This window comes from Zootermopsis nevadensis, unplaced genomic scaffold (assembly GCF_977971745.1).
Source record: "Zootermopsis nevadensis isolate Lab colony 2312 unplaced genomic scaffold, Znev_1.0 Znev_ptg000026l, whole genome shotgun sequence".
Classification (NCBI taxonomy): Eukaryota; Metazoa; Arthropoda; class Insecta; order Blattodea; family Termopsidae; genus Zootermopsis; species Zootermopsis nevadensis.
In genome coordinates, this window is record NW_028259158.1 from 1,244,616 (window position 1) to 1,267,409 (window position 22,794).

Here is a 22,794-nt window from a genome sequence, read left to right on the forward strand (position 1 = left end):
TAAACCTATAAGTAAATTAAGGGCTTTTTCTACATGATGTTTACTTTATTCTATAAATTGTTGAAATAATTACCCAAAACACGTAATAACTATACCCTCGTTCCTTAAATTCAACCGCTTGCCACGTCTAAAGCGTAAGAGTTAGATCTGGACATATTGCGAGTGAAATACGTAAATAAACACGAGCTTTTCAAATTTGCAAACAGATTTCAGCTAACTCTCACGGTTTAGGAGTTTTGGCCCATTTATTTCGTGACAAAGAACGGTTCTAGTGAGTGCGTTGGCAACACTTAGATCAGCTGTCGGCGGATGACGTCACGTATAGATACGATGTAAAGGTATACATTAGAATTTTATTTCAGTACAAATATACCTTATACAGTTAAACGTTCTTCAACGTTAAATAGGGAACCGTGGTTCCACTTTCAATTTTTTATAATGCTCACGTGCCAGTCTGCCCTCTCTTAACTGACGGTATAAAATCATTGCAAATATTGGTATTAAAATATTTGTAATACGTTACACGCAACAATTACTGAAAGATTACTCGTGTTACAGCCGCATGAAATGTGTTTCGAAAACTTCGTTAATGACTCTGTGGAAAGAAAACTACTGAGTAATATCAGACCGTGTTTGCATCAGCAGCTTAAAGTAAACTTTTAGTACACTTCAGTAGCGTTTCAACATATCTTGCTGTCCTTCTGCTAGGGGGAGTTATTCTGAATAGTCACGAACAAAATTTAAGACAGCCATTTTTGTACCTTCATTGTAGTAAAATTGGTCTGCCATAGGAATCAGACCTTTGCCCTTCGTTTAAAATCACTGAATTTGATTTCAAAACACATAGGTAATTGCAAATTACTCTCATAATATACGGAAAATATAATGCGTTTGGCTCTCTGGCTTTTATTTTGATAGTCTTGGTGTGCACGACACAAGGCGAATTAACACACATCACATTCTACTTAAAAATAAGTTCCTACCTTTGTTTTGCATTCTGCTCCAATGTCACTGGTTAACAGGTTTACTAGAAAAGTGGGTCCAGCTTACAGCCACAAATACACACGCTTAATTCTATTATTAAGTAACTGCACATAATATCAAACATTCGGGTAATAGAAGTATTGCCATCACACATCCACCAACAAGCGTATCACACAAAACTTATTCCAAGGCGAGCACTTTATAGGTCGTGGTACATACGTACAACCTGACCTTGCGTTCTCTACTAACAGCCAACAACAAATCTGCAACCACTTCGTTCTCTCTAGCAGTGCATGATGGGTAATCGCGTGGTTCTTCGAGTTGCCATACCACGGCATAGTTGGCGCTAGCGTACGGTGAAACTAAATTAAGACGTGTTTGCTATTCGTCTTAGGTCACGTATTTCACCTGCAGGGGAGCTGTATGGAAATCCTAACATATTCCTTGTGAAAGTGTCCTAAATGCACCAGTTTCGGAAATTAATGACGAGGAATCTTTCTCCAAAGGGTACAAATTGGGTTGGTTTATCTTCAATCTGTATGTTACTAAACATAGGGGCGATATCGTTACATTAACAACTTCAACGTTCATATTTCTGCTCTCTGACATTCGCTGTTGTGGGCTTGTTGCCCATTTCAGAGCCCTTTTTTTGGAAAGGACACCCCCTCCAGAACCATCAGCCTGCCACCACTGGCTGGATGAGAAAGAATTAACAGCAAAGTCCTCACACCTGTGCTGACATGGGGACTTCCACCACGACTTGATCTCATAAAATAATTCAGAGGGGTTACTCTACCAGAAATCACCTTACAATTACAAACCGGATGAAAAAGTGACTTGCCATGCGAATAACTGCCCATCGTCCCCCACTATGTACCACGCACGTGGAGATATGGCTACACGGCTTCGAGAGAAAAAGAAATATTTCCATATGATGTCAGAGCATAGTGAATTTTAGTTAAGTCATAATGGCAAAGTTGTGAATGGGGTATGATTCCATTTCTTTCTTAACCTCCGCAATGGAATTGGGCCAAGTCACCATTTTGATACTTTACCCCTGTGAGGAGAGTTAACGGAACCCAATGGAGAGGAGACTGGTAGGCTCCGTAGCACATCTGGACACGACAATAAAGTGAAAACTCAACTCTCAAGTCGGTCGCTTTACTGACTAAACAAACTCAAATATGAACAAAAAATAAACTGACATGTTGTCTAAAATGAAGAAATTCTGATAATACCAAAATATTTTCACAAATATGACTGAATCTTAGAATCTGTTGGTCGAAACATCGCTTGTCGGATGGCTGCTACCTGTCGCACAGCTTACAAACGAAATCTTTCCAATGTTTGGTTCGTGGTCTCCTGAATCTGCATCTTCTACTTCATTTTCCAAGACGCCGTTCATCAGAGAAGACCTTAACTTTCGCCTGACACTTGGGGGTCCTGCATCATGACAATTGCCCTGCTCCAGACACGCCTGCTGTCCGAACACCTTCGGCCACAAAACTAATACTGAAATTGGACCATCCACCAGATTTGGCCCACTGTGACTTCTGGCTACTCCTGAAACCGAAGACCACTTTGAAGTGCCGCAGATTTTCAGACATTGCCAACATTCAGGGTCATCCAATGACCATCCTGAAGAGAATTAAAAAAATACGAGATCCGCAAATGCTTCGAGAAGAGGAAACGCTGATTCGCGAAGCCTACTGATGTGATGTGCGAGATGACAACTCAAAGGTGAGAGCAACCATTAGTGTGCAAGTAATCAAATAGTTTTTTATGGGGACATTCTGGGACCTCAGCTGTCACGTCTCGTACGACAGGCAGCAACATGTGATAAAACTACCGGCATGTTACGTATTTCAGACGGTGTTGAAGGTTTAAAATGGATTCTACGAGAAAAGTGCTTGAAAGACTGTACAATCGCCTTTTGACGATGAACGTAGCTGGCACACTTGCAATACAGAGGAGGTAAGAGCTGCACAACACTGAAAGACTCGAGGATATCTGCTGGATTATTGTCATCGATGACAGTCGCTTTGCTTGCGGCATGGATGCTAGTGCATATCCACACTAAACTGGACAGCTGTATCTCTAGCTCCTGGCTTTCTCCACACAGATTCTCTCCTTTCTGGAAAAAGACACCATTTTCTGAATGGGAGAGAATATAATGGAAACATGGTTGAGTTACCTGCGCAATTAACAGGTGTTTTCGGCTATTCTAACACTTCTAAAAATTGCAATAATCCCGGTAATTCTTGAAATATATCACCACTAAAGGAAATCCTATGTTCACCTTTTTGATATTTTGCCCACAACTCACCAATACCATGAAGATATCCGTCTTCTGGGTTATTGCGCTGTGTAGTCTGGTCGATGTTAACCAACGTTTCAGAGGTCATACTGCCTCCGTCATCAGGGCGATGAATATGCCAATAGGGTGTGAGGAGCTGGATTTATAGGCCGGGAAGTGAAAGGTGTAGCCTGCCCCGAGCCAATGGGAGCAGGTATGGGAGTGGACCAATGGTAGCACGTGGGCGAGAGTGGGAGAGGGAGAGAAAGTAGAGAGAGAAAGGTGAGTTTGGTTGTATGGATAAGGGGCCTGAAAAGGGCCCAGAAGACGGATATCTTCATACTCACCGCTGTGAGAACCTCAAGTCTTACACCAATACCATATTTACACAAATACTTCACACAGATTTTTTTTTAATCACTTTACTAGGCATCTGAACTCGGCTCAGTCCAGTATGGCTTGGTTTATGCAAAAGGATGGCAAAGCAGGTTTTCTCTGTTTGAAAACACTTCTGCGGAGTCTTACAGTCAATCCTGTTATGATGTACTGTGGATTAGGTTAGGTTAGGTTAGGTGAAAATAATAGCTTACACTCAAGGATCTTAAGTAAGCTAACTCAAAATCATAAGAAAGTTGTACTCGTAACAAAAAAACAGCTTCAGTTTATTGAAAAACTTCAGAAGAGAGAATCAGCCAAAGATTATAGGGGTAGGGACTGAGTAATTACATCCATGAAGTGACCCTCTCAGAACTATTGCCTATGAAAATTACAACAAAACAGGATTATGGGAAAAACAGTGTTGAATGAATCCAGTGATGTCTTTTCCCCTTCATTAGCCCAGATAATTGGATGTTTACTGTATACTATCAAGTTAATAGTCATACGAAGCAGAATACCCTGAGTTCCTGATCCAGGTTTTCTACTTCACTGCCAGTTGCCTTCTCTGGAATTTCCCCTTCACCCTTTTCCATGCTCTCGGGTCGACTTGTAATATAGAACACGCTTGCTCCCACAAAATTACCACCAACATGTGTACGGACTTGCAGATTTACCCCAGCTGCACACCAAATCTGCCAGAAAAAATTATATCAACTCAGAATTAATAAACACGACATACAAACTCTTTCCAAACTGCAGGAAATGCGACATACAAAGTACACTCAGAATTTTACACAGTGGGAACAAAATCATGACTCCCAAGTGACCAACTGATGTGAAAAGAAATAAACAGGAGACACTTATTCTAAAGTTTGTCGCGCTGTTTCAACACTCAGTAACTGCCTCCAAATCCTAAAAATTAGGTAAGATTAAATACGATGTTCCAGAAATAACTTACTTTAAAACATATAAGATATTGTAGGTGCATCATATTGTGATTTATTAAATAGTATTAAAAATATATTAAAATTGGCCGTCAATCACAATATAAGATAATTAAAAGATTAAAATATCATTTTACGTTCCGTATCGAGTACTCGATTTACATGTGGAACATTTACGACATGTTTCGGCTATATATAGCCGTCATCAGGTGTTATGTTATAAACTTTTTAACTGAATTACTGATAAAAAAAAATGAAAACTAAAAATCATTAAAAATCAGTAATTCAGTTAAAAAGTTTATAACATAACACCTGATGATGGCTATATATAGCCGAAACATGTCGTAAATGTTCCACATGTAAATCGAGTACTCGATACGGAACGTAAAATGATATTTTAATCTTTTAATTATCTTATATTGTGATTGACGGCCAATTTTAATATATTTTTAATACTATTTACTTTAAAACCATGAATTTATATCAAGTAGCTGATGAGACATTTGAGTTGTACTATATTAAACAAAAGGGGCCTGGGCATTTAAGAAAGTACTGCATCGTCGTGCCACGTCTCGTATTTTAACTTCCAAGCAGTGGCATTAATCAAGATATGAACAAGTAACAGACTGTAAGACTACAAAAAATGTGTGAAATGAATGATACAGTGGTATGGACACAGGTATAAACGTACAATACAGTACTTCTGAAAAAAGCGAGACCTTAAAAGATTAATTGACTAGACGGAGATAACATGTGTGGTCTGTGCAACCGAACTCGCAGATCCTGGAAATTCCAACCGTACGCTTGTAGCCGTCCGTCATCCTTAAGAACACGGGCTCTCACCTGTCTGTACCGTTCTCGTCTCTCAGTTGCACGGCGAGCGGCGAGCTTCTCTGCAGATCTGGTATCCGTAGATAATAAGACTTATATTTTCTCAAAGTACTCCACGGACGCAATAAGTTAGTTACTCGGTCACCAACTTCGGGTTATAAAGAAGGGAGGTAATTTCTTTCCTAGCAAATGACGCTTCTCAAGGACTCCACTTCATTGAGTTTGTTATGGAGGTACGCAAAATCATAACAACCATTAACCTATTCGAAGACACTAGCACTTCTGGACATATGGAACAAACACCCCTACATCTTTGGTATGTTTTATTTTAGATTTACTTTTATTTTATTTTTATTTATATTTTATTGTTACTTTCTAACTATAATTTATATATTTTGCATTTTATTCTCTAAATTCTTTTATAAATTCTTTCAAATTCTTTAGTGTTTCTTTCAATCTTCTACTTACAGACCGATATGTACATCTAATAAAATTTAAGAAAAGACAACACCTTCGCCCAAAAATGGAAAAACAAACGTAATCAAAACATCACCAAATGGAATCATATTTGAGTTTTAAGTTCTTAGATATTTTACACCTGATGATGGTTTTATAAAAACCGAAACATGTTGTGTAAATGTTCCAAAATGTAAATCGATCAATCGATATGGAACATCAATGATATTTTATTATCTTAATTATAAGAAATTTTAAATATTGTGATAAGACGGATTAAAATAAATAATCATTAACCTGAAGTCCTGCATCCTGCACACTGTGTAAATGTTCAAAACTGAATTTTACTGTTCCTGTATATGAATAACATGATTCAGCTTAAGAAAGACAGGAGAATGGATATGAAGATTTGACAGTGCCACAGTTTGTATAGCACTTTCCTCCCCTGTCAAAATCACAGCAACTATGCCAGGTTATATGATTCTCAATATAAATGTAATCAGTCCTTTACAGACAGACAGAGGACTTCTAAATATACATATCTAGAATATGTAAGATACAAAGTGCTCCCAATCTGTTTTGCTGGGTTTTCGGACCTCGTCCGTCGTCTGACGTAAAAGTACACAGTGTTCTGGGAACTCATCTGTCCTCGTCTTCAGGTGTGGTGATAGGGACGGGCACATACTCTGTGGGGTCCGTCAGAATGAGCAAACCTCAATCACTAGACAAGGCCCCAAAAACTCAACAATCCAGATTGTATTACACCATTGTCAGAACCCTTCAGAATAGAAATGCTCACAGTTCGCCATCCATGAAGTCAAGACCACGTTTGCGATCATTTAGCGAGCGCTTCCTCGTGGTGGGCTCACAAGGTGCGTAGGTGCACTGTAGCGCACATTAACATAAGGCTGAAGTTTTCATTGAGGTCCTTCTGTTGCGCTGAACAAGTTGCTACAACTGAAAACAAACACAATTATCAGTCACTGTAAATTTTATTAACATTTGAAAAGAAAAATTCACTTTCACTTCTTCACAGACGTCGGCAGGTGATGACTCTATAGGAAATTGATGTCAAGTAAAGTCCCAAGCCTCAAATTACAGGAACAAAAACAAAGCATACAAAAGTTCACTCCCACAAACACTAAAAGATGCAAGACAGGCTTCAGGTTGTGTCAGTCCGAGGAACGTGCAATGCTGTACGTACTGACTGATGCCTGAAGCACAAAGAAATGCATGACTCACTTTTCAGAATCATAGGGAGGTGGAAAATGCAAACACACACACACATTAAAGTGCTTGAATTAGCGGTGGAGACAGAGCTCCATACATTCATAACTCTGGCAGCAATTGGAGGTGTCTGGTTCCGACTGCTTTGTATGCACACTAATTACTGCTTCCGAGATGCAATCTCTGTTTGGAGGAAGGGGAAACTTTATTAAAATACTGAATATTAAAACAAAGAAAAATGCTTAACAAATTTAACATAATTCTCTTTCAAAGAAAAATTAACAATTATTTATTTTAATCCGTCTTATCACAATATTTAAAATTTCTTATAATTAAGATAATAAAATATCATTGATGTTCTTGATGTGTAAATGTTCCGAAATGTAAATCGATCAATCGATATGGAACATCAATGATATTTTATTATCTTAATTATAAGAAATTTTAAATATTGTGATAAGACGGATGAAAATAAATAATTGTTAGAATATTCACAATATGACGCAATTACACTATCTTATGAAAGAAAAATTAGTTAAATGCAAATGATAACACACCAGAATACTGAATTTATCAAGTGTCAAGATATGCACATTTCCTGTCTCGCCCTCACACAAACAAACTTCTGAAATAAAATAATTATATGGTATATATGGAGCTCCAAAACAGACAAAACATGCAAAGGTGAAAACCTCAAATCTTATGTAAAAACCTTTAACTCTCAGCATATCCATAAGTCATCTAACCAAAAAAAAATAAGATTATCCTCCGCAGCACACAGAATATAAATCACACTTACAATTTCCATATGTGGTATCATTCAGACTGGCTCGAATCATCTCTGTCCAGCGAACGGCTTCCTGCATTTAAATTAATCGTTCCTTGTACTGGTTCCTTTCCGTTAACACTCGCGTCATTTCTACCCTCATGAAAAGCTTCCTCTGTGCCATTGGGACATCCTCCTGCTTGCAAGAGAAACAACATTTTTTTGATTCCCAGAGCAGTTTTTTTAGTATTTAGAACACATGAGTAAATTTAACACTTTGCTCCTCTTTGACAGAACATATTAAAATGGCACCGTACCTCTTATCATATAAAAAATCTGTCTAATCTCATTTAAAATTAAAATACTCAGTAATGAAACAAAACTGATGGCGCCACGAAGCAGAGATTTGAAAGGAACAGGCAAAGTGCTTCTAAAAAAGAACGACACACATACTTCGTCATCAGATTTGGAAGCCTCAGCTGTGTGTTCTGCTTCTTCACGCACTCTTTCCAGTTCCTCCTCCAGCTCCTGGATTCGTTGTCCCAGCCGGCCCCTTACAGCGTACTGCGACTTGAATTCCTTCCGCAGAATTTCCTGTTCACTGCAATAGCAGAAGTTCCGTTTCATTTGTGTCAAATAAAATCCTAACACATGAATAATATACATACAGGTCAGAAAGAGAGAATCACTTACAACAGTAAATGACCAGGTGTTTGCTCCAGAAGTGATCTTTATAACAAATTAACTAATTCTCTGTTAACACAACCTGAAATTGCAACATTGATAATAACAAAGCTTATCTCTAGGCATGATCCTGAACCAATTCCATTTGCCTAACACTGCCATAACCTATTTCCTTAGGATCTAAAGAGCAGCTTTAAACAATGAAGATTTCTGTCTTCTGGGTTGTTGCGCTGTGTAGTCTGGTCGATGTTTACCAACGTTTCAGAGGTCATACTGCCTCCATCATCAGGGCGATGAGTATGAAGATTTCTGTCTTCTGGGTTGTTGCGCTGTGTAGTCTGGTCGATGTTAACCAACGTTTCAGAGGTCATACTGCCTCCATCATCAGGGCGATGAGTATGAAGATGTCTGTCTTCTGGGTTGTTGCGCTGTGTAGTCTGGTAGATGTTTACCAACGTTTCAGAGGTCATACTGCCTCCGTCATCAGGGCGATGAGTATGAAGATTTCTGTCTTCTGGGTTGTTGCGCTGTGTAGTCTGGTCGATGTTAACCAACGTTTCAGAGGTCATACTGCCTCCATCATCAGGGCGATGAGTATGAAGATGTCTGTCTTCTGGGTTGTTGCGCTGTGTAGTCTGGTAGATGTTTACCAACGTTTCAGAGGTCATACTGCCTCCGTCATCAGGGCGATGAGTATGAAGATTTCTGTCTTCTGGGTTGTTGTGCTGTGTAGTCTGGTCGATGTTAACCAACGTTTCAGAGGTCATACTGCCTCCGTCATCAGGGCGATGAGTATGAAGATTTCTGGGTTGTTGCGCTGTGTAGTCTGGCCGATGTTAACCAACATTTCACAGGTCACACTGCCTCCATCATCAGGGCGATGAGTATGATTATTTCTGTTTTCTGGGTTGTTGCGCTGTGTAGTCTGGTCGATATTAACCAACGTTTCAGAGGTCATACTGCCTCCTTCATCAGGGCGATGAGCATGAAGATTTCTGTCTTCTGGGTTGTTGCGCTGTGTACTCTGGTCGATGTTAACCAACGTTTCAGAGGTCATACTGCCTCCGTCATCAGGGCGATGAGTATGAAGATTTCTGTCTTCTGGGTTGTTGCGCTGTGTAGTCTGGTCGATGTTTACCAACGTTTCAGAGGTCATACTGCCTCCGTCATCAGGGCGATGAGTATGAAGATTGCATTGCTGAATATGGAATGTATTTATAATAATATGCAATGAAAAATTTAATTAATTGAAGATAAGCGTGTTTTTTAAACCATTCCAGAAAATTTTGGGACACACTGTGTATATCATCATTCAAACATAAATATTTTGTCATCAGACAAACTAGAAATAAATTTTGATTTTAAAAGCATTCAGGCCACCACAGCAAACAATTAACCCTTCTACTGTCAGGCTTAGTGTTATAGCTTATGTACAATTGATCAACCTTTTACACAAGAAGAAGTTGTAAAAAAAATCTGTCAATTGATTCCAAATGTATGAAGGCGCAATGGCCAACAAGATGCAACAGTATCATAAAATAAGAAAAACAACAAAACCAGATAGAACACATGCTAATAAAATCCTCTGAGGTCATCAGGTGCGTAAAATGGTTAGAAGTCTCCGACATTTCGCAGACCACCTGTCCTCATTTATTAACGACTGCTGCTGTGAAAGCTACGCATTTTATATAAAACACGTGTATTCTCATGCCAACTAGCGACATATGTGACCTACAACCAGTAGAAAACCAGCTTCTAGGAATGCAACTGCGACAGACAGAGAAAAGTTAAATGTAATTCCTGATTTAAATTTCTAAGTAATTCCAGTACACTCACTTTTTTTGTTTTGCTTCTGCCAATTGGTGAAACAACGGTTGTCATCAGAGCTTCTACATCTTCCAGTCCTGGTGTAGACTCCTTTGTATCAGGGCTGAATCCATCAACCCAACCGCCTCCTACACAAACACATATCAATTATTACGAAACAAAATCCAAATACAGAAAACTCCACCTGACACACTTCCTCATCTTAAATGTTAAAATAGTTTGAATCTAAAACTGTCCCACATCATATCATTCCATTTAAAATGCTTGTTGTGGATGCACGTTACCAACAGAAGTGCCTTTAAGTGTTTCCTCATTTTTGTGTACTAAATAAAAACTTTCAATTTGTTACTCGTTTTCTAACATCTGAAACAGCGTTAGTTCATATGTACCACTTAGCCATCTTGTACAACTTTCTTCTATAAAATACAGACACTTAAAGCGTTCTAAAACGAGGTGGCTGGGAAAATATATGGACCTAAGGAGATCTAAGGGGGCAATTTAGGACAATGCATGAGCAAGAACGTCGTGATTTATAGGACCGTAAGTCACCTAGAAGTGTTAAGATAGTGGAATGAGGGCGACGATGGAGGCAGTAAGCACCTATGAAACGTCCGTCGATTTCTGCAAGAATACAGTCACCTTCGAACATTTTATAAACTGTAAATGGCACAAAAATGAACAGTTGCATTAATAGTGAAATAATTACACTCACAAGATTTTGATAAAAATGATCCTAACTCTTCATTCTCCCCCCTCCCAAACTTGTGCCCCTTTTTTCTATTTTCGAACTCTACACTCGAGGGTTCACTGTGATGCTGATTTTGCTGACTTCTCCCATCGATACATGCCCAAATCATTTGGTTTTCACAACGTGCGATACCATAATAGCTACAAAAAATAATTTCCCACACACACGCAAGAATTTTAAATTTGAAAATGGTTTTCACTGTGCCCTTTGTGTTTGGTCCTCTGATAAACATAAAATAATTTTTATGATCTCAGCAGCGTATCTGGTATACATGAGATCGGTTGACCCATGACGTCATAAGATTTCAGTGGAACACTGAGCTATTTAGCGAGTGTATAATTGAAATTTATTTAGTGAAAGAATGGCCTAAGCTGCATGACAACTGAATGAACTGCGATGAAGCAAGTTGGTGGGGGGTGGCTCTAAAACGCACTTCGATAATAGAATCTGAGAGGAATTCAGCGTTGCAATTATCATTGCATTACAAAACTCTAAATAGTAATTGTTCTCTTACTAAGTTGGCAACCAGCAGGTTGTTCTTATGTTTCTTGCCTTAGTTTGGGTTTAATCTCTAACTTTCTTGTACTCAAAAGTCTCTTAATATCAGTTTGGATTATTTATTGATTATCTACCGACTGGTCACGCTGGGAAATGACTCAGGCGTTACGATAAAGTGATTATGAACATAAAACGTGTTTTAATTGTTTAAAGCTCGAATATCATATGAATTAATATATAAAAATGCACTTTAAACGTAAAAAAATCGTAATGTTTCCGCATTAAAATAATCAACTTGTTATTCCGTTTTAGGGGAAAAATTGCTGTTAATCTTACGAAATCAATAAATAAACTCTGTGGGAAAAATGCAGAATTATTGATTGTTAAAGTGGGTTGGGATCGCGTGGCAGAGGGCAACTCTTCTTACCGAGGTCAGTATTTCTGAGCAAATCATCTCAAATCGTATTCCAAACCCTCTTCTTAAAACATTGGACCACACGCTTTATATAACCATTCACATCCTAACGACGAAAATCATTTCAATCCGAAAGGTAATTATATGTACCGGCTCATTTAAAAGTCAGTAACTCTTGTATTTTGAGTTCGTGGTTTCGTGTGATTCTCAGTGCAAACATCGATCATTTCCTTAAACAGCGTTAACCGGTCGATCTTCGCAATGGTGAGGTGTTGTGTTTTCTTCGCGGTACGGGCTGGATTCTTAAATGTTACGTAGATTAGTTTCGGCTTCAAAGGTTTAAATATTATAAATCACAATGAGACTTTAATAGTATACGGTATGTCTACTTTTATTAGAAAGGCTATTGCTACTTCTTAAACATGTAAAAGGGATGAACACGTGCGTTCGACGTACGGTAGAAATAAAGGCTTGGTATTCGGAGGGGCGGGAGGGGTAGAAGACATGGAAGTATGTACTACCCATACTAAAAACATCATGTTCCAGCGGCAGTACTTCGAAGCTCGTTGTCTCAATTCGTGTTTCGGTAATGTCTAGTACATTCGTTTGTCTTCATTCCACCCGCAAGTGAGTGACGTAGGCGAAACGCACGGTTTTATCACGACTACCGTGATATAGCAACTGTGTTATGAGTTATCAGCAGAAGACCCGCATTTCGTCTCAAAGTAATTTTTCTAACATCGTTTGTCATTTGTAATGGAAGATCACACACGGAGTGCCCGAGGAATGGTAAAGCCTGAAGGAAAGTAACCTCTCGGAAGACGTACGAGTTTGTTGTTCATTAAACGATGCTGTGAGCAGCGTAGAATTTACAGCGTCGAATAATTGGACGATCAAGAATGAACTAATTCAAAAGGATATGTAGAAATCGGCCATGGCTTGATTTGAAATATTCCGGTAACGAACTGAAAGGACTGAGTTAACATCAAAAGCTTCAAGGTTTAGATTTGAACCAGGGACTTTTCGAACACGAAGTGGGAGTGCCAATTACTTGGCTGAAACGTTCAGTACCTAAGCTTTGATAAGAAGATAATATTAAAATGTATCTTTAGACTCGTGATAGTGACATGTGGCGGGCTCTTGTGAACACGGCAAGTAACCTCCTCTTTCCGTGAATGAAGTGAAGTATTCAGATCAGTTGGGCGTAAGTGTTGTCGGTTCAAAAATGGATTCTCCACCACCGCGAAGTTGGTAATTCTGTTAATTTCTGTGGCACACGGGAGACACATCACGATCACCAAACGTGGGAATAATTCTACGGACCGATGATTATTTTTCTGGCGTAGGAAAATTTGCTCGTTTGATGGAAAACAGGTTGTTACTGCTGATGATTCCAAGGCCGAAATGGCTTTTATAAAAACATATTCTGTCTTGGAAATCAGGCATTACACTGGAAATGTGGAATAAATGAATAGGGCAATCTAGACAACGTTCTTCTATAAACTGTCCAGCACTGAAGATCTTTTACGAGCCTCGTTCGAAAGCTACAGAATTTTGGTGTTGGTACCAAACGGCACATTGCCTGCTTAAGCAATGAAAGTATCCAAGATTTAGGGTTTTTGACTGACGCAAAAGAAAAGTCTATCAAAGTATGTTCATGTCTGTACATGACATCAAAGTGAAAGTCGTGTACAGTAGCGAGTATCACAGACAGGAGTTGTTGGATTAAGTGTAATCAAAGCTGTTACTTCAGGTCATCACTTTTAATGACTGTCGTATTAGTACCTTGGAAACTTGAATGTCGAAACAGGAGGTTCTATGGAAGAGGGCTCAAAGCAACAGAACGCTAACGAGAAGCTGATAAAGACTGACTCAGAGATGGAGGATGAATCAGAAAGTATTGTAATTATTGACATTAAATTTATGCGAGATATAAACTGACATATTAAGAAATACGTGGCGATGACTTCGTAGTTCGAGTAACATTTTAACTAGAACTTCAGTGACGTATCACTCGATAGAGATGGATATGACTTGAAATCCGGGGATTTTATCACAGCATTCACAAGAGCCCGCCCCCAGGCTCTGTCATTAAGTCAGATTAATCCAGTTCGCCCCGTGTCTCCTTAGTACTCTTAAGATCCATATTAATGTTATCCTTCCGTCTATGCTCAGCTCTTCCAAAAGACGTCTTACCTTCAAGCCCGTAACAACAATTGTGTACAGCTTTCGTTTTTGTTTGAAGTGACCAGAGAGATATTAAATGCAAAGAAACGAGGAAGAATCTCGCGTCGTGGCGCCAGTCCGGACAGCAGAGACGCCGTGGGGCCGTCTTCATGTTCTGTTCGGCGACCGGATTCAGATATTGAAGACGATATCAACTGATTCGTGCCTTCTCTGATTGTACGCCGTCATGCGATGGAACACGGTCTGTCATTAACATGTCATGTCATGTCATACGCCTGCCCAATAGGCATCGATGTGTATACGGGCAGTGTTTTCCCTGTCCATAGGGTTTCCTTGCCTGCTCCGTGACGTAGAGGTTGAGTAGGTCCGGGTATCAAGTATCAGCTGTCACAGTCGCACGAGAAGCGACCAACCAGCGACGTATACAACTACAAGGTGACCAGAAAGTCACGCAGTAGCGGTATTTCAGTATACAGACAACTCCAAGACGTTGTTAATTAAGTGTATCTTGCATTCCTGAGCTTATCGTATACGTTAGCAGTCATTTTAAAGTATTAAAACCACGTATAAATTATCATATAGTAACTTTCTGATAATTATTGTAATAAATACATTTTTAAAAGTTTATTTATTTAAATCTTACAATTATGTTTGGCATTTTGTTTTATAAGGAACTGTATCTATTGGCGACTTTGAGAAAATTTGAATTAACCCTTTGAAGCCGAAGATCTCGTCTGAATATTATTTATGAATTCAGTCCGTACCGCGAAGAAAACACTACACCTCACCATTACGAAAATCAGCTGGTTAACCCTTCGAAGCCGAAGATCGTCTTCATAATATTTACGAATCCAGACCGTACCGCGAAGAAAACTTTTCACTTAACCATTAGAAGTCGAATCAGGCGGTAACACATAAGATTTAACAAAAGAACATCCCGGTCAAAGCCTTAATTGTGACGTTCGTAAATCGAAAGTTCGTAGACAGAGAGAGTTGCCTGAATTTCGATTCCATTCGATTAGTAAACAGAAAATATCGCTGTGAGTGAAACAAAAGCCAACGCAGGTCGCGTCATGTTGTAACCTGCTCGCACTAGTTCGTCAGTTGTCTTCAAACAATCGAAGTTCGAAGGGCGTCTTTTTTTACGAGCGTAAAGAGTGTTCATTATCGAACTCTATCTGGCATCTCGATCTTAATTGTCAGAACGAGTTTAGGGATGTTTTTTTATCGATTGTCCTGTACGAAAAAAATGAACAGCGTCTGGTCTGGTGAACCATTTCCGTGACTGAAGAAACTCTTCACCGTATTGCATCAAATACGTGGAAGAGGTTAACTCAACGAGGTGGACATTTCCAGCACTAAATATGACAATGGTTTTTGTTTTGTGGTTTCATTGTAATTTGTTTTTTTTGAAAAACAGAACTTATGTCAGTTCTGGGTTGCGTACGCTCTGACATCCATATTATTGTTATATGTGGCAATCCGACTCGTGTTACTGGTTTTAACTAATGCGACAAGATCTGCGAAATGATGTACGCGTTTCTCACAAAAGAAGTTTTAAAATGTGACGCTAGAGGCAGTCCGGGCGTCAGCTGTAATCCAATTTCCTCGGTGCCTGTTCGCTGTTTGCGAGTTGTATTGGATTCTGATCTTACTACACAAGCGAGCATTGACGTACGTAGTACGTCATATAGCTTGATGTTCCTGCTTTCACTTTTAGACTCTCTCAACGGAGAGAAAGAAGCATTTTGAACCCGGTTATAGTTTTCCGAAACATAAGCTCGTTCTGCTACGGTTTCACGTAGCATTGATACCCCTGCAAATTACGCAACTATACTTGCAGTCAAATATGATGGTGGATTTGTGCGCATTAAAATTGTTAACCTCTTAAACTTAATTTTTACTTCACGTTTTCATACAATATTTGTTATTAAGTAACTCCATATAGTACAGTCTTCGTTGTAAGCTGATAGTCGCTCAGCCAGCCAGAAAATGTTCATTTTTATGGGAAGTGAAGAATTGTCACTGTCTTCACAAAACCACAATTTGACCTGTCCCCCGCACACAAAGAATTTCCTTAAGACCCACTTTAATATTATCCTACCAGCTCCACCTGAATCTGTCGTGTTGTGGAACAAAGTAGGTGCATTACAGCAAGGAACGGAACATATGACCTCGTGTGCGTAGTGCCGATTGAAATATAACAAATTTTAATTGCATTATAAAATAAGGATAATTAGCTGGGCGGGTCATATGGCACGCGTAGGAAAGATGAGAAATGCTTAACTTGAGGGAACAAAACACTCGAAAGACGTTGGTGTGGAAGGGAAAATATAATATTAAAACGAACTTTATAGAAGCATTGTTCTCAGGTTATTTTGGGGTGGCGAGTTACTTTAAAAAGAGCAATAATATTGTTGTTTTTCCATTAAAGGATGTTACATTTCGAATAAACCGATCGACTATCAGCCCCTCAAGAGAGCTTCGCTCCATGTCGTTTGACAGTGGGCAGTGTTATCGGAAGTCGGCACGCAGCTGTTTTAAGAAAAGTGACGCAGGGAAGGTTAGGTTGAATTATTCATCTCCCATAGGCGTACGTCTCGTTTCAGCATTTAATGGTGTGATTAAAAATTCACAGTATGTCATGGCCTTTCGCTTAAATTTACCGTATATATATATATATATAGAGAAATGTTTTAAAACGAAATCTAATAAACGAACAGCTTCTTATTTTAAGTACAGTGAACATTTTTAACAAAAAAATAAGCATATAATTTGGGGGAAAAGTCTTAGGTACACACATGACCCTCCCCCTTCCATCTCTTCATAAGAGCTCATTCAGGGCCACAAAATATTTTTTATATATATATATATATATATATATATATATATCACCAGTATTATCAGCACATATAGGAAAGATTGGTATGAACACGTGACCAGAATGCCTCCACACAGACTACTGCTCTATGAACCATCAGGAAGAAGGAACGTGAGATGACCAAATAAACGGAAGGACCAGCTATTATTAACCCAAGCTCTTTTCCAGAGCATAGGCCTTTGTTTTTTGATATGTGTGCATCGATAGCCACGGTGGTCTAGCGGTTAGAACGCTGGCCTTGTAATCCTGGGGTCTCGGGTTCGAATTTATAACTTGTGTTGGGCAACGCCGAGGCCTAGGCAACACGGAGTTTTCCTCCGTGTCATCCCAACAATTACACAGAAGAAGGCAATGGCAAACCACTTCTGGATCATCTGCCAAGAACGTATATGAACAGGTCCCAGTCCGAGAAAAGGATGGAAGGATCCTGTTCATATGGACCTGTCGTCAGACAGAACACTAAATAAATAAAAAAAAAAATGTGTGCATCTTTGAGTAGTGAGTGACCAGCCCACTGACTCTGCACAATTTCTACTCAATCCTGATTTTGACAGCCACAGCCATCTAGTAGAGAATCAGGAGAGACTTGGGTGAGAAATGGCAACTTTTGCTTACGAAACATCTCGCCGGCTTCATTTCCCCCTCTGAAGGAAGCTGTCCTATGGATTTTTATCGCCCTTAAAAAATCCATCATTCTCGGTCACGTTTGAACCCGCGAACCTTGTGTCAGCGGTGAGCACCAAGGGTGACAAGGTTATACCATACTTAATTGAATTCTTCACACAACTTATCCCACAATTTTGTGATCAAAGACTTGGGTGCATAAATTGAACAGTCCATGATCAAAAATCCCGACTGCCTACATGGCCTAAACGTGAAAGTGTACTGAGCCGAAAACAATTCTTCCTATTCATAAGAGGCTCTTAGCATTTTCTTCAAGCTGAAAATTATATAATAATGCACAATTTTTTTTGTTACAGCATTCACTCACCTCAGTTCACGATCTTCTGTAAATCTATTTAAGTTCAGGACAATCCAACGAGTCGACGCGTTACTCCTTAAAAATGCCGACGGCCTCCAGACGCCTTTCGCTGGACACACGTTTCTCTTATTCTGCAATAATAATGATCAAGCAACTTTGGAATGTCTCTTCTGGAACGAGTATAGTGCATAGTATTAAAATTATATTAAAATTGGCCGTCAATCACAATATAAGATAATTAAAAGATTAAAATATCATTTTACGTTCCTTATCGAGTACTCGATTTACATGTGGAACATTTACGACATGTTTCGGCTATATATAGCCGTCATCAGGTGTTATGTTATAAACTTTTTAACTGAATTACTGATTTCTACTAATTTTAATGAAAAGAATGAAAACTAAAAATCATTAAAATTAGTAAAAATCAGTAATTCAGTTAAAAAGTTTATAACATAACACCTGATGACGGCTCTATGATAGCCGAAACATGTCGTAAATGTTCCACATGTAAATCGAGTAATCGATAAGGAACGTAAAATGATATTTTAATCTTTTAAGTATCTTATATTGTGATTGACGGCCAATTTTTAAAATATTTTTAATACTTCAGTGAATTCATCTGAAATAGTAAAATTAATATGATCGATGGCTTTGTGTATAATATCTGCCAATGGAACAAAAAGGCTTTTTTCAAATGGTAATTTTGGTGCTCTCACCCTCTGTATCCCAACCATAAAACATTTTTGATTCTATTTTTAGTGTGTGTGTGTGTGTGTGTGGGGGAAGGTCCTTATATTTGTGAATAAAGAAAAATTGTAGACAAAAAAAGATTTTAGCAATCTAAGAGAAAATAGATAATGGCATCTAGAGAATTTGAAACTTGTGCATTTACAGAAAGTATCAATATGAAAAATATTTGAAATACTGATACTGTTTGAATTTTACAACTGTTATCAATATACTTTTATGAAGTTTAATACAGTTTTTATATTTCTCAAACTGTGGTTCTGCTTTTCAGGTACATTCTGTTATGACACAACATGCTCTAGACATTAACAATTAACCCAATTACTTTCTCACTGTTCAAACTAAACCAAAATCATTAATTCTAAATGTCCACACAAATTTTGAAACAGACAGAATCTGAAAAAATGTGAATGGACAGTAAACTTATGATTGTAACAATGACAATAGCGTACTATCTCTGTCCACTCAAAAAGTTGTACAAACTTTGTTTTATTTTTACAATTTTTTGGCAGCATGTTTTAGTTCATCATCCGGTCCCTTGACTTTTTACACAAATTATAATTTTACATTATTTCGGCGCATTAACTGAATAGTCAATGTTGCGTGTTTCATATTCTCTACATTAAAACATTATAAGAAATTAAAATAAATTCTGAGTCATCTTACATTTATCTTGAGCAGTAATCATATATCATTGCTATGTATGTGTGTACTTGGACGCACATTTATTCTGTTGTTAAAATAGTACCTCAACATGATGCTTAAATATCGCATTACGACCCTTAGTGGTAACTGTTAAGAACTGGAGGAGGCGAGGAGAACGAAGATGTAGACTGCCGAAGAAATGAAACGTTTGATTGGTGACAAATCGACATGTCTGTGGAATATTTTTGAAAAATCATACAGAGACAGACCTAAAAGTCGGGTCACGGCGCAACAGACACATTCAGATCGCAATGGCCGTACATCGAAAATATGAAGTTTCTCGAGAGAAGTATGTCGCTATTTCTTCTATATCTGTCGACGACATTCTTAGTAAACTCCGTAACTGGATGAGATCTTCCACCCACAACTCCCTGACAAGGCGCGAATATGCCCCATGACTACTACGCCGTGAAATCCAGGGCTTCACCCAAACTGTTCTCCGTCTCCTCCTCTTCAAGAGAATTAAATTTACCGCAGCTGCCGCAACACGTTGCTGTTCGTCTGCCATTCCGAACACACTGACCTATGGCGGCTCCAGTTCTTTGTCAACTCCATGTAGAGTTCCGTTAAGTCTCATTATAGCAACTCTCAGTGCCTCGCCGTGTAAATAGCCATGAGAGAAGCTCGACATTTAGAGATATATTTCGCTCAATTCAGAGAATCTCTTAGGCTGACAGTAGCAACATTCTCTCAACATCTGAACACCCTCCGATACCTCTCTCCATATACATGACTGAAGACCAACTGCCGGTCTCAACTCTCGCCGTGTAAACGTAGCATTAGAAATCAGACGGGAAGGCAAAATATTTTGAACCGAGAAGTAGCAAGCATTTCCGGATTTTAGTCTCCTCCTAACTTCCTCACGAGGAAGTTAGGAGGAGAGGAGCCCTCTGTGTGTGTCCAAGGTTACTTCCATCCTATAAAAGGTACAGTTCAACATAATGATGAAATCTTTGTCCAATATTCCTAAGCGCAGTTATCATCAATGCAGAAAAATAACAAAGTAGGATGTTATAAAGCCAATACTAAAAACTACAGTAAAACCTCCATAGTTTAGACCAGGGGTGGCCAAACCGCCTTGAACATTTTTCCGGCCCGCGAGATTCGTCACACTTTTACAAAATATATTTATTTTATAATGGCCAAAGTAGTGAAAACCAATGTATTAAAAAAATACATTATTTGTGCATCCATATATTCAAAAATTATCTGTCGAAATTATGAGAAAAAATTAACTTTGATTTTAAAATAATATTCTTGCGAATATATGACAGATATTGCCTGTTTTATTCATTATTATTATTATATTATCTATGTTTACATGTAAGAATAATAGTAAACACAATAATAATAACTCATTATGTTTCAATTTTTCACTCAAAAAAATGTCTATAGTGTATCTAAATCTAATATGGGGATACGTAATTTTATATGTGGCCCGCGGAGTTATGATGCATTTCCAAAATGGCCTGAAAGATCATTTGGGTTGGCCACCCCTGGTTTAGACTATACAATAATCCCCAATAGTGAAATGCTAAAAAATTATACAAAAAACATGATATATTATTAATGTTGTCATTCTGAGTTACTTTCCGTGATTCCCAAGCATTCCGTAAGATCTCAGGACAGTACAGAAAATTAACACATAAACCACAATAATATTCTGGGAAATTAAATATTTAACTTTGGAGAAACAAACTACTCAATTCTGTTCAGTGAAAACAGTTTCACTTCCATCATAACATGTAATCACTTTAGTAATATTCGCTCAAGATAATAAATTTTGGTTATAAATATAGTTTTCAAAATATAGCCTCCTGAACGATGGTCGTTTCTTTACATTTCTGATATAAGAAAGCAACTAACACAATCCTGATATTGCCTTCTGCATTGCGAAGCTATACAGACTTTTAGGTAGATACCAACACTTCAGAGGAATATACTGCCTCCATCTGCAGAAATGAAAATGGAGGCAGCAACCTCAACACCATGAATCTCAAATGTCAACCAACAAAACACTCTTCAGTCTCACCTCACAAATGATGTAAGTGACAGTGTCGCCTTGTTTCAATTTCCGTCCAACATGCCGATCAAGTCTTAACGCCACCTGTACGTGGGGCGAACTGTTCTTGTCTGCGTACTCCTCTGGATTCTTGGTGAGCTGCTTTGTGGTTGTAAGCAATGTCAGAGGCACTGGGCCATTCTCAGTCTCTCCAGATGCCCATGGATTTTTGTGAGAGTCTCTCATCAGCTTTTTGATCTGACAGGATCTGCTGTAGAATGTACCTGACAAGAAGATGAATAGTGACACATACTAAACTATTTAGACAATTAGAAACTGACAGTTGAACGAGCACGATTAAACATGATACGCTGAGTTCACTGCAGGTTTAGAACTAGCATTAGCAGCAAACGTTGTATTGCTCCCACTAGTTCTTTCTCACTACAAACAGCAGTCATTTTTTGACAAACATGTAATTGAAGATTTCTGTCTTCTGGGTTATTGCACTGTGTAGTCTGGTCAATGTTTACCAACGTTTCAGAGGTCATACTGCCTCCGTCATCAGGGCGATGAATATACATCTTCGCCCTGATGACGGAGGCAGTATGACCTCTGAAACGTTGGTTAACATCGACCAGACTACACGGCGCAACAACCCAGAAGACATAAATCTTCATACTCTGATGACGGAGGCAGTATGACCTCCGAAACGTTGGTTAACATCGACCAGACTACACAGCGCAATAACCCAGAAGACAGAAATCTTCATACTCATCGCCCTGATGACGGAGGCAGTATGACCTCTGAAACGTTGGTTAACATCGACCAGACTACACAGTGCAATAACCCAGAAGACAGAAATCTTCATACTCTGATGACGGAGGCAGTATGACCTCCGAAACGTTGGTTAACATCGACCAGACTACACAGCGCAATAACCCAGAAGACAGAAATCTTCATACTCTGATGACGGACGCAGTATGACCTCCGAAACGTTGGTTAACATCGACCAGACTACACAGCGCAATAACCCAGAAGACAGAAATCTTCATACTCTGATGACGGACGCAGTATGACCTCCAAAACGTTGGTTAACATCGACCAGACTACACAGCGCAACAACCCAGAAGACAGAAATCTTCATACTCATTGCCCTGATGACGGAGGCAGTATGACCTCTGAAACGTTGGTAAACATCTACCAGACTACACGGCGCAACAACCCAGAAGACAG

The 22,794-nt window shown here is 38.8% G+C and overlaps 1 pseudogene across 1 annotated transcript in view; it reads right to left on the minus strand.

Annotated features, from left to right (window-relative positions):
• Positions 1-3,921: 3,921 nt before the first annotated feature.
• The window catches only part of LOC147872553 (DNA polymerase alpha catalytic subunit-like), a 32,526-nt pseudogene continuing 13,653 nt past the window's right edge, over positions 3,922-22,794 (minus strand). Inside the window, exons 12-18 of the transcript XR_015537147.1 lie at positions 21,592-21,845; positions 18,114-18,235; positions 10,403-10,521; positions 8,336-8,483; positions 7,916-8,081; positions 6,689-6,846; positions 3,922-4,350 (exon numbers count right to left, since the gene is read on the minus strand). The product of XR_015537147.1 is annotated as a DNA polymerase alpha catalytic subunit-like (transcript). The remainder of the gene's footprint in view (positions 4,351-6,688; positions 6,847-7,915; positions 8,082-8,335; positions 8,484-10,402; positions 10,522-18,113; positions 18,236-21,591; positions 21,846-22,794) is intronic.